A 13,097-nucleotide genomic window follows, 5' to 3' on the forward strand; every position below is an offset into this window, starting at 1 on the left:
GCGACATAAGCTTGCGCATGCTCAACTTTTAAAGGGGCACTGCGACACTATACTTGAGCATGTATTTTTCATTGGTTCTTCAGGTGCTCTGGAACGCACCGATATCGTTGTATCGGGCTGACTTTGCGCCCCCTCCTCTCGGCCCCCTTCCCTAATATATCAATGGCTGGCTTTGTGGCCCCCCGTGCGCATGCCTATGAGCAGCGAGTTTTGTTAGGTTGCTTCAGTGCTGTACGGAACGGCGTTCTAGGAACTAGTTCCTTTAGGGACAAACGGAGGAACACCACCGTTCCATTCAGGATCAGTGGAACTGTAACGGTAACTCGTTACTTTTACGAAGGAACGGCAGAGGTAACGGTGTTCCTTTTGCATAAGTTCCGCGGCATTGAAAGCACGCAGCACATCATGCAGAACACGGAGGATATGGGCGACCACGTGAGACGCAAACATGTGGCATTCGCCCATCACTTGACTATGATATGCATGCATCTTTGTTTTCACTTCAAGGCGCCCGCCGGAAGCACAAAAGAGCTGACCGCGCGCGGGAGGAACAGTTGATTTTTTTACAGCAAAGCTGTTATGCTCGAGTTTCGCCGTGTGGCGAAAAGAAAGTTATCATCAGCAGCAACCGGCACTCTTCGTCCTCATTGGCTCCGCTCCCAGATCACGAGCGTCGATTTGTCCACTGCGGGAACTGTGCCGGGCGAGAAAATGAGCGTAGAGAGAGAGAGAGAAAGAAAAAGATACAGAGGAAGAGAAAAAGAAAAATTATTCGCAAAAAAAAAAAAAGCGGGCCAGGCGAAATTCAGATTCTGCCTATCCAAGATTTGAAGGCGAGCGTCGCTTTCGGATTCAACATATGCATGGTACTTTAAAGCAATGCAGCACAGACCGGGAACTAATTATTCTGCTCGCATTGTGGTTAACAAGTTTGCAGGTGTAACGCGGCAGCAGAAAGCACAAGACTATAGGTTGATTGGCAGAACATGGAAGACGCCCTTGCTCTGCATTGCGAATAGTTTGGCTGCTGCTGCTGCTGCTGCTGCTGCTGCTGATGATGATGATGATGATGATTGTGACCCCCATAACAACGAACACATAACAGTAAAGAATTCACATTCATCTCAATGGCGAGCAGATAATAACGGTGGTAAGGATAAGCACCTCACCTGTGCGTGATACCAATCTAGTTGTCTTTCCATTTGATCCTGTACCGCCGGGGTCGTCTGACCCGTAGGTCATGGGATCGAATCCCGGCTGCGGCGGCTGCATTTTTTATGGGGGCGAAAATTGTGACTGCAACAGCCAGTGCGGATTCGTCACTCTAGTAATTGCCATTGTGAACTTTGACTTGGGCATCGAGCGAAAAGCGGGCTTCGCTTCATCGGACCAGATTATGTTATTCATGAAGCTGGCATTATCTTCTGCCTGTATCAATATCCAGTTGCAGAAGTCAAGACGCCTCTGAAAATCTCTGTCTTCCACAACTGCATGCTCTATGAGTTTGGCGAGTTGATGTGGGTTCATATTATGAACGGCGCAAAAAAACAAAAAAAAAACACTGGACACAAATGAAGAATCGGTGCCCATGTCTGTGTTTTTTTTTTCCTTCATTTGTGTCCCGTCTTTTTTTTTTCTCTTTTTTTTTTGCGCCGCTCATAACTTTCAATCGCTTAGAAGTGTGGCAGTTGGGGCTAGTTGGTATGACATGACGATAGTTATAGCGCGAGAACAGAACGACGACAAAGAGACAAGAAGGGCGCTCGTGTCCTTCTTGTCTCTTTGTCGTCGTTCTGTTCTCGCGCTAGAACTATCGTCATTCCAACTGCTGTTGCAGGTGTACATGCATGATAAGGGTGTAGTCCTCCAATCTTCAGTATTCGCCAAACACTATACTGCTGGAAACGCCAGTCTCACCACTCACGTCGTGCACGCTTTCGTGTGGATGGGCAGCAGCCACGAAAGCGATCATGTTTGTTCCAAGAGACTCGTTCACACCATTTGTGCGCTGACGCGGCTTTCCGAACGTGCCCGTCTCCTTCAGGGGTTCGTGATTCGACCCCAATGTCGAACTATTTACCCGGATTCCAGAGTGCTGCAGCTGCGAAATGATGTTGCCGCTTCTCTCCTTTTTTCGTTTGCTCTCTCTGCCATGGGTGATAATCATATTCACATGCTTTTTATTAGCAAAAGGCATCGTTCCATCAGCAGACCCCGATTGTCCCTTGTCGAAGCGTGCCCGAAAAAGTACTGAGCACGATATATTCCCACCGTGATTTTTATATCATTCCTTCATCATGTTGTCACCCTCTCCCCCTCCGTCATGTTCATCGAAAGCCAAAAAAACAAAAGAAAAAAAATGTAGTGCCGGCGCTGCATCCAATGCTGCTTACGGTGTCGTATCACAATGGCGCGTGGCAGCCGCTTTTTCGTCGAAGTTTTTTTTTTCTTTTTTTTAATGGCGCCATCCTGTCGACAAGAGTGGCGATGTGGGCTTGTTGGTGATACGTTTGAAATAAATTTATGTAGCGCGAGGCGAAAAAACGGACACAGGAAGGAATAGACTGTCATCCCTTAACGTACAACGTAGTATACATCGTAGTCATCGACAGCCTGTTCAAGTGACCTTTGCGCGTGAGCAGTATATGATTATTCCTTGAGCTTACATTTCTTTTATTGCGCAAGTTTGCCCTGCGGTGTCAATACATATTACACAAAATTGTGTAGCTGCGTTTCCTCCACGAATTGTAGTGAAGCCCCGTTGTTCGGACCGTAAATACATTGCTGCAAGTCAGGTGGCTTGGTGCGCTGGAATACCGCACGATGCAGATGGCGTCGACGATCTGCTGCAAGCCCATAAGAGGTGGTTCAGGGTCTGCTTTCTGCACCGGCGCGAGGCAAAATGGGCAGCTTGAGGCTGTGTTGGGTGTAGCCCCACTTAGCGTGGACTGAAGGCGTCACAGCTGAATTCACGTGGAGGTATGAGAGCCGAATAGTTTCTTCATGAATGTCCGCATTGTCAGAAGGTGGCAGCAGTAGCAGACGTAAGCTGTACATCACGGTTACAGGTTGTCAAGCGGCATGAGCCATAACACTAGATCGGCGAATACAGTGCACTCGATTGATTGATTTATTGATTGATGATTGATTGATATGTGGGGTTTAACGTCCCAAAACCGCCATATGAATATGAGAGACGCCGTAGTGGAGGGCTCCGGAAATTTCGACCACCTGGGGTTCTTTAACGTGCACCCAAATCTGAGCACACGGGCCTACAACATTTCCGCCTCCATCGGAAGCAGCCGCCACAGTCGGGATTCGAACCCACGACCTGCGGGTCAGCAGCCGAGTGCCTTAGCTACTAGACCATCGCGGCGGGGCTACAGTGCAGTCGAGCCCGGATAAGCTGTAGAACAACGGTGAAATCACACTGCTACACCCACAGAATGGTCAACGCGACGGAGTGCGCGAACAGCTTTGGGGACACTAACAACGATGTGCATGAGGTGGCCGTCACGTGGTATTTTTTTTAAATTTCGTGCACTTTAAACAAACACTGGAAAAGAATTAAGCAGCACAGTTATCTTACCGCAGATTTAAAATTTTATTATTTCAGCATAAGCACTACAAGTTTTGTATTGAATTTTTTTCTCTACAATCACTATTTAAAAAGTTCGTTAAGCAATTTTTGGTAATCGCCGAGCTTGGCGAATTGAAAATAAAATATTCTAACGTACTCCATATATGGTTTAGAACAATACTGCGCTAACTAGAGACGCGTAGTACTCATGTTTAATTTGTTTTATTACTTGGTGGTTCTTAACTGCTGAAACTTCCTCTACTTTCTGTCGGCGATATAAATTCGTATAATATATCTATAGGTCAAGGTGTGCTTTAAACTACTCACTATACTTCACCTCATGATTATCCGACACTATACATAAATAAGCGAGTGACGTCCCAGTTTTCCAAATGTAGGCGTATACGATTTCCAAAACTGAGAAAGAACGAGGAACTAGCTTTATTTCCTGTTTTAGAGGAACGTGAACAACACTGACTCATTGTTTCGGCTGCAAATATGTAACGACTGATTCGCAGAAGCACTGCCGGATTGTTATGGGTGCACGCTCTCGCCGCCCAATTCACCCATACATTTGTTGGCGAACAGATCACAGCGCGCCACTGTGGCTAGCCGCCGCATGCAGATCACCGCTTTGTGCACTGGTCGCTATAATTTCCTCCTCACGCCCCATTGTGGCATAATGGGCAATGAAGAGGCGGACGCTGAAGCTAAGAGAGCTTTAAATGGTGCCCCGGAAGTTTGCATCGCATTTTCTCGACAAGATACTAACATTCCACTTCGACGCGTAATGCGCAACTCCATCTCAGAGCACTAGTTGGCAGAAACCAGAACACCAGCACAAGCGGCTGCACAAATGGGACCCGGAAATGAAGTTCCGTATGCTTCACAAGTTAAAGCGAAGCATCTCATGCATTATCCACCACATTCGCCTCGGTGTAGCTTACACGAGACGTTGCACCCACTTGAATGGCTGTAATGACACAGGTCCCAATTGTGGTCACTGTCGGTTGCCAGAAACGCTCGAACATATCTTTTGCGACTGTCCAGCATATGCAAGCGAACGTCAGCAACTGATATCTTCAATTGCCCAATATATTAGTCGACCATTAACCGATGAGGTTGTGTTAGGTCCTTGGCCTGACGCCAGCAGCACACATGCGGTTATACGAGCCGTCATCGCTTTCTTAGAAGCCACTGGACTGGATGCACGTCCGTAGAGTTACCCAGCCTAATAAGAACATATCATCTCTCTACCTTACCATCGTCATTCATCACTCTTTCACTCGCCAGTCACCTTTCCCCAGTTTAGAGTAGCAGGCCAGAGCAAACTATAGCTCAGGCCGACCTCTCTACCTCTCTGTAAATAAATTCTCTCTCTCTCCCTCTCTCTCTCCTTACGCCCCGCTTTCGTTCACTCATCATCATCACAATCATCATCATCATCATCATCATCATCATCATCATCATCATCATCCTGACTACAACCACTGCAGGACAAATGCCTCTTTCATGTTCCGCCAGTTAACCCGGTCCTGTGCTTGCTGCAGCCAATTTATACCCGCCAACTTTTTAATATCATCTGCCCACCTAACCTTCTTGTCTCCCCCTAACCCGCTTGCCTTCTCTGGGAATCCAGTTAGTTACCCTTAATGACCAGCGGTTATCTTATCTACGTGCTACTTGCCCGGCCCATGTCCATTTTCTCTTCTTGATTTCAACTATGATATCCTTAACACCCGTTTGTTCCCTAATCCACTCTGCTCTCTTCTTGTCTCTTAAGGTTACACCTACCATTTTTATTTCCATTGCTCGCTGTGTCGTCCTCAATTTAAGCTGAACCCTCTTTTTAAGTCTCCAGGTTTCTGCTCCATAGCTAAGTACCGGCAAGATACAGTTGTTATATACATTCCTCTTAAGGGATAGTGGCAATCTACCTGCCATAATTTGACAGTGCTTGCCAAATGTGCTCCACCCCATTCTTATTCTTCTAGTTACTTCAATCTCGTGGTTCGGCTCCGCGGTTATTACCTGCCCTAAGTAGACATAGTCTTTCACAACTTGAACTGCACTATTACCTATCTCGAAGCGCTGCTCTCTTCCGAGTTTGTTGTACATTACTTTCGTTTTTTGCAGATTAATATTTAGACCCACTTTTTTGCTTTCTTGTCTAACTCTGTAATCACGAGTTGCAATTCGTCCCCTGAGTTACTCAGCAATGCAATGTCATCGGCGAATCGCAGGTTGCTACGGTACTCTCCTTTAACTCTTATCCCTAACTGTTCCCATTCTAGACTTCTGAAAACCTCCTGTAAGCTCGCGGTAAATAGCATAGGGAAAATTGTGTCTCCCTGGCTTCCACCATTCTTTATTGATATTCTGTTGCTTTCTTTATGAAGCAGTAGCAGTTGATACCCTATAGATTTCTTGGAACCAGAATGTTTATATATACTTCATCGACGCCCTGATTCAGCAGTGTCTGCATGACGGCTGATATTTCTACTGAATCAAACACCTTCTCGTAATCTATAAAGGCTATGTATAGTGGTTGGTTATATTCTGAGCATTTCTCTATTACCTGATTGATAGTAGGAATGTAGTTTATTGTTGAGTAGCCTGTTCGAAATCCTGCTTGTTCCTTTGGTTGATTGAATTCTAATGTTTTCTTTACTCTGTTAGCAATTACCTTTGTAAATACCTTGTATACTATAGAGAGCAAGCTGATCGACCTGTAATTCTTCAAGTCCTTGTCATCTCCTTTCTTATGTACTAAGGTGATGTTAGTATTCTTCCAAAACGCTGGTACTCGTCCCGTCAGGAGGCACCTAGTAAACAGGGTGGCTAGTTTTTCTAACACAATCTGTCCTCCATCTTTCAGCAGATCTGATGTTACCTGATCCTCACCAGCAGCTTTGCCCCTTTGCATGCTCTCCAAAGCTTTTCTGACTTCTTCTATGATTACTGGTGGGGTGTAATCTGGGTTACTGCTAGTTCTTATAGTATTAAGGTCGTGGTTGTCTCGGCTACTGTACAGATCTCTGTAAAACTCCTCCGCTATTTTAACTATCCTATCCATATTGGTAGTTATTTTGCCTTCTTTGTCCCTTAGTGCATACATCCGACTTTTGCCTATCCCAAGTTTACTCTTCCCTGCTTTGACGCTTCCTCCGTTTTTCAGAGCGTGTTCAATTCTCTCCATGTTATACCTTCTTACATCGCATACCTTACGCCTATTAATCAACTTCGAAAGCTCTGCCAGTTCTATTTTGTATGTTGTACTTGAGACTTTCATGATTTGGTGCTTATTAATGAGATTCTTCGTTTCCTGGGAAAGCTTGCCAGTGTCCTGTCTAACTACCCTGCCCCCAACTTCCACTGCACACTCCGTAATGATACTCGTCAGATTATCATTCATTGTAGGCTACGCTAAGGTTGGTTTCCTCACTAAGAGCCGAGTACCTGTTCTGAAGCGAGACTCTGAATTCCTGTACTTTCCCTCTCAGTGCTAGCTCATTGATTGACTTCTTGCGTGTCAGTTTCTGTCGTTCCTTCTTCAAGTCTAGGTGAATTCGAGACCGTACCATTCTATGGTCACTGCATCGTACCTTGCCAACCACTTCCACATCCTGCACGATGCCTGGGTGTGCACTCATTACAAAGTCTATTTCGTTCCCATTTTCGCCATTATTTTCAGCTCCTCCATGTCTACTTTCGGTTTCCTCGTTTTCTGTAGCAGGTGTTCAAAATCCGTAAATTATTGCGTTCTGCGAATTCTACTAGTATAGCTCTCCTCTGGCGTTTCTAGTACCGATACCATAATCGCCTACTGCCTGGTCTCCAGCCTGCTTCTAGAAGCTTTCAACTGAAGTGTCATCATATCTGGTTGTAAGCGCGTAAGCCTGTACCACCTTCATCTTGTATCTCTTATTCAGTTTAATTACGATACCTACCACTCTTTCATTAATGCTATAGTATTCCTCTATGTTGCCAGCTATGTTTCTGTGAATTAGGAGCCCCACTCCCAGTTATCTTCTGTCAGTCAAGCCCCGATAGCAAAGGACGTAGCACCGTATACGCCTCATCTGTCCTCCTAACCTTACTGAGTCCTATTATATCCCATTTAACACCCTCTAGCTCCTCGAATAGTACAGCCATACTTCCCTCACTAGATAAGGTTCTAGCGTTAAACGTTGCCAAGTTCCGGTTTTAATGGCGGCCTGTCCGGATACAGAGATTCTTAGCACCCTCTGCTGCGTTGCAGATCTGACCGCCGCCGTGGTCAGTTGCTTCGCAGCTGCTGGGGAATGAGGGTCGTGAGTTAATTGACGTATGCATGTGGGAGGTGGTGGCCAGATACTGCACAAGGGTGGTCAATCCTTCTCTGGTGAGGGAGTGCGTTGCCGGCGGTGGTTACCGGTGAGGCCGCACCCCTGGCCTCTTAATGTAGTTCCATCACCACGCGGTTTTTTTTTTAACCCGGTGGGGAACTGCGCGGCACCGGGATTTGAACCACGGACCTTTTGCATGCGAGGCGGATGCTGTAACCACTACGCCATCGCCTTAGTTTCTGCTAACTCTCAGTAAAAATACAAAATGAGCTCTGTATACTTCTACAACCCACTACAATAATGTGCATACAGCATCGCACAATCGCGGCTGAATAAATGCTTCAATGTATGCTTTGTTATCGCTATGGCAAGGTAACGACAATTTTTTCCCCTTAGACACTTAGGTTCAACAGTGTAGCCCTTACATGGGAAAGCAAGTCCCACTACAATTTAAATGTATGAGAAAGCTAAAAACAAGCACCTCGCACCACTCAAGCTGCAGATTTAACAAAGACGAAGCTCGGTTGTTGGTGAGCAGCTAAGCCCAACTCTCAAACACCCTGCTGGATCGACAATGCTCCACCTCTATTTTCTCCAAAGAAGCACAACGCATGGACCATAAAAGATGACTGATACCTCACACCATAGAGCTTCCTAAAATATCTACTAGAGGGAACTCTGGCTCCGAGATTGTTCAGCCACTGTGGGAATGAGAGTTAGTACTACATGAATTTGCCTGGCCTCGGCGCATGTAGCTACGAATGTGCTTGCGGCTTTGTGCATTGTCGCGTGGCTCGTGAGCTTTGTGAGCTGACTGGAATCAGTGACATGGCCAAGTGGGACAGCTGAACTTTTGCTGAACATTGTGAACTTCATCTTACAACAAAACAGCTGTAGGTCACAAAAAGCCGCATGGCGTTGCATTGAGTTGCAGCTCCCAAAGACCCTAGTGCCAGATTTTCCTCCAGTTTATTATTAAGAAACTCCATGCCCCAGCCAAACTGAGAGAGAGGCAACAGAAAAATAGAGTACGACTAGGAAACACGTGTGCAGCTCCTGTGGCCCCACTTCCTGTGGCCTCACCTCCTGTGGCACAGACATTATTTAGGGGCATGTGTTGTCATTTCTTTGTTAGAGCTTGTGTAGCGATTTATTTCATGCTTTTTTTTTTCGGGATATGGTTTGAATTAAGGTTGAAGGGATGTGGGGGTGCTAACACTCCCTGTAAAGTTGTTTGTGCCTCGTGATGCACGTCTCTCACGCAGAAGCCCCATTTCGAGTTCAAAAGCACTGAGCGGCGGGTGACGTTGTGCTTGCCAGCGTTTGTCACCACCACCATCATCATCATTAAGTTAGCACGGTAGCACCAGTGGTGACGCTTGTCGGCAAGCCTGGGTGGCGGCACACGAGAGAGAAGCGGGTCTCTTTGATAGGTGGTGGTGGGCGCCAATGGTTGTCTAGCGGTGAATCCCCGGTGCATGGCACCGCGGGTTGCGTGCTGGAGCCGTGGTGAGCCAAGCGTTGGCGAAGCCGCCTTGTGTGTGTTCTTGTACTTGCAATGCGCTTGAAGCGCTCATTAGCGGCCTTAAATACTGTCGCGGAGCACCGCGACATCTTCATCGAGTCGATAGAGTTGTGACATTTTGACGCAACTGGATAATATTTCAAAAGTGCGATAATATTTCAAAAGAAATACACATTAGACTATTTATTTTTATTTTCATAATCTCGTGGCCCGAGGGCATTACAGAGAGGAGCGGTCTAAAACCAATACATAAATAACGTTTTGTTCCTTCAATGTCTAGACGTTTACACGTGGGGCGACAAAAGGGTATCGCTTATTCAAGGCGCAGTGACGAAACAAAAAGGGAAAAAATAAATACTCCGTCGAGCCGGATTCGAACCAGCGACCTATGGATGTCCGCTTGGCGTAAACCTCTACAGTCCACCGCTCTACCAACTGAGCTATCGACGGATCGGAGGCCGGCGAACGGCCAACGCAACTGGACAGCGGTCGCGCGCCGCATGACCCAGTTTAAGCGACGTGCACGAGGCTCGAGCAAAACCGGTTCGGCTGTCGCGCGAGGAACAGAGGAGGAATGAAAACGTTGATTTTTGGAAACGGTATCATAATGTTAAATCTACGACACCTGTCGTAACTCGGGCGCGCGCAGCTAAGCAGCAAGGACGATGGTCAGGCAGTCAACGAACAGCGTTTATTGTCCGCAGCATGGTTATATTCATTGGCATTAGGAGAGGGTGAAGGGAAAGGGAGAATGAAGGCGCACAGGGCCCAAACGAAATGGTGCGCGTGCAGCTGGTTTTGCTGGCGTTACAAACGAAACAAATACAACAACACCTATAGACGGTTTCAAGAATGCAAGCGTTGTGCCCCCCCCCCCCCCCCCAAAAAAAAAAAAAAAAAAAAAACTGCCGGTCACCTCATTTACCGGCCCGTAACGTCGAAACTGAAACGAGGTTTCCGCCTTTTATCAAGGGTAAGGAAACTCCCTTATGAGTTTTTCGGATTAAAAAAAAAAAAAAAAAACGCGCGTAATGTTCAAAGTAATCTCTTATCCTGCTACGAGTTTACGTAGCTGAGAACATTTATTTCAATATATATTGCCAAATCATGGAATGAAAGTGTAGAAAATCAGTCGGTTATTTTCCAACGCCCTTCTTGCTCACCTATGCTACTCGGGCACATCGGTGGACGCAACCGGAAGTCATCAAGGGTCCGTGTTTGTAAACAGTGAAAGGGTTTATAAGCCAACCTAGTTCTAGAAACGTTGCTATAAGCGCACCCACCGGAACATTTAGGGAACCTTCAGGCCTTCGCTGCTTCCTTAGCCCCGGTGACGATCGTTCACTCACTGTGCTCTAAAAAGTGGTCCAAAGAACGAAAACTATTCAAAATGTGCGCAATATTCGATTCGTACTCGATTAAGTCTCAAAAGTCACTATCCGCAACCCCCCCCCCCCCCTTTTTTTTTTTAAGTTTGGGTTCACGCAGACGCACGCACCGACAATGACGCGAAACTGAAAAGTGGCTTTTTTTGCGCAGCGTACTTTTCTAGCGGCTGAGTTAAGTGCGTACTGAAGGCGAAGAAAAGTGTGCAAACATAACGACAGGGTGCTTTCTCCAAGGAAGTGAATACAGGGGTATCAGCAATTCACGACGGAATTCGGCATTCCCCAAGACGCCGACAGGTCGAACTAGGGTCATTTTGTCCGGAATATGTTTGAAGTTGCACTTGATTGCTGTCTTCCTGATATCCACGATAAAACAAGTCACTTGTCGCCTCGTTAGTGGTGTTCAGCTCATTACTGATGAAAAACATGTATGAGATCTTATTCCCTTTGAGAGTGCTGCTCTCCGCCGGCTGTTTGACAGCGTCGACGTGGCTCCTGCAAATTGGAGAGTGCTTAGCGGCCGGCCAGAGGGTTAATGCTGTCAAGTGTCCTCGCTCCTTCCGGCCTACAATGTCGTGGAACCTGGAAGTGGAAGGTTTCAGGTTCACTACGCGCAGGCGTCTCGTTCGTCTTCGTCAAAGAATGTTCGCCCGCTTGCGCAACCATGGTCACTGATTGATTGATTGATTGATTGATTTGTGGGGTTTAACGTCCCAAAACCACCACATGATTATGAGAGACGCCGTAGTGGAGGGCACCGGAAATTTCGACCACCTGGGGTTCTTTAACGTGCACACAAATCTGAGCACACGGGCCTACGACATTTCCGCCTCCATCGGAAATGCAGCCGCCGCAGCCGGAATTTGAACCCGCGACCTGCGGGTCAGCAGCCGAGTACCTTAGCCACTAGACCACCACGGCGGGGCAACCATGGTCACTGCCCCAAAACCTGACAAGCCAAGCGTGATCTGAACGATGTTTAATTTTAAGCCTTTTAAGCCTTTTTGGGGTCATGACATTGTTTCTTGTGCATCAACTGGGGCAGTGGTACTGACTCTGACAGAAGGTATCTTCAGATGCGTACAAACAATGATTACGGCAGTAATTAAAGAAACTAACACAATTAACATTTAGACCAGTGGAAATAAGCGGTCAGAGTCAAATGGGCGAATGCCAGTCCTTCCTGAGAATAGCCCGAAGCCACTTCGAAATTTCCGAAAGGCGGCGGCCACTCTTAATCACCGCAGGGCGATGAAATCGGGCTAATTCAGAAGGCGAAACCGAAACTGACGCACCGAACTGTGCACGGGCGTGCGTCGATGAGCGACCATGCGACGGGACGGTTGATGATGACCAGGGAAACAGTGTCGTCATTGAGGGCGTTTTCGAAACGGTTTGGTGCGTCGGTTCCGGTTTCGCGCGTTAGCGAGATTTCATTACGTGGCGGTGATTACCAGCGGCCGCCTTTAAGAAATTTCAACTCGACCGCTTCTTTCCACTGGTCCAACATTTAACTCTGCCAATTTCTATAATTACTGCCACAATTAATGCTTGTACGCATCTAAAGGTGCCTTTTGCCAGAGCAAATAGAACGCTGCAGGAATCACGCAGATACCTCCTTCCTGTAATTTTTCGATAATAGTGGACACATTTATTGAAACACCTTGTATATACGGTCTTTCAAAGGTCACATAAATAACAGAAACGCTCCCCGATTTTTATAAGAACATCGATGCCCACATGCAGACTGATGTAGTTTATTTGTGGGGATTTGAGGAAAGTCTTTGATTAAGGTTTCTCGCAGTGAGTTGCTTTTCAAGCTTGAAAGACTAGGAATAAGCAATGACGGTAATAAAATGGGTATATGTTTATTTATCTATGTGTCAACAGAATGTAAGAATTGATAACTACATTTCAAGACACTAAACGTGTACTGATGGATTCCCCAAGAATCAGTTTTAGGACCGATTCCTTTTTTTTTTTTTGACATCTGTTAATGATATATGTTTAATAGTGAAGGCTCCTATTAAAGTGAAACGTTTTTTTTTTTGTTGATGACTGCTTAATTTATTCTCCAGTGACTTGTGAAAGTGATCAAATTAATATGAATTGGTGCTCACAGGTCAGTGGTGCGAAAAATGGGACATGGAAACAAACTACAGCAAGACTATATTTACGCATATTCGCTCAAGTGGGCGGGAACTGTCATTCATGTATCACATCGGAAATAAACCTTGAAATAATGCCGCTTGCTTCAAATACCTATAGGAGTTGCA

At 46.3% G+C, this 13,097-nt stretch overlaps 1 non-coding gene across 1 annotated transcript; it reads right to left on the reverse strand.

Annotated features, from left to right (window-relative positions):
- Nucleotides 1-9,791: 9,791 nt before the first annotated feature.
- TRNAY-GUA (transfer RNA tyrosine (anticodon GUA)) lies at nt 9,792-9,883 on the reverse strand. Its single transcript is given in 2 exon segments — nt 9,792-9,827; nt 9,847-9,883. It is a non-coding gene; the product is annotated as a tRNA-Tyr (tRNA).
- Between the last annotated feature and the right edge of the window lie 3,214 nt (nt 9,884-13,097).

This window comes from Rhipicephalus microplus, chromosome X (assembly GCF_043290135.1).
Source record: "Rhipicephalus microplus isolate Deutch F79 chromosome X, USDA_Rmic, whole genome shotgun sequence".
Taxonomy (NCBI): domain Eukaryota; kingdom Metazoa; phylum Arthropoda; class Arachnida; order Ixodida; family Ixodidae; genus Rhipicephalus; species Rhipicephalus microplus.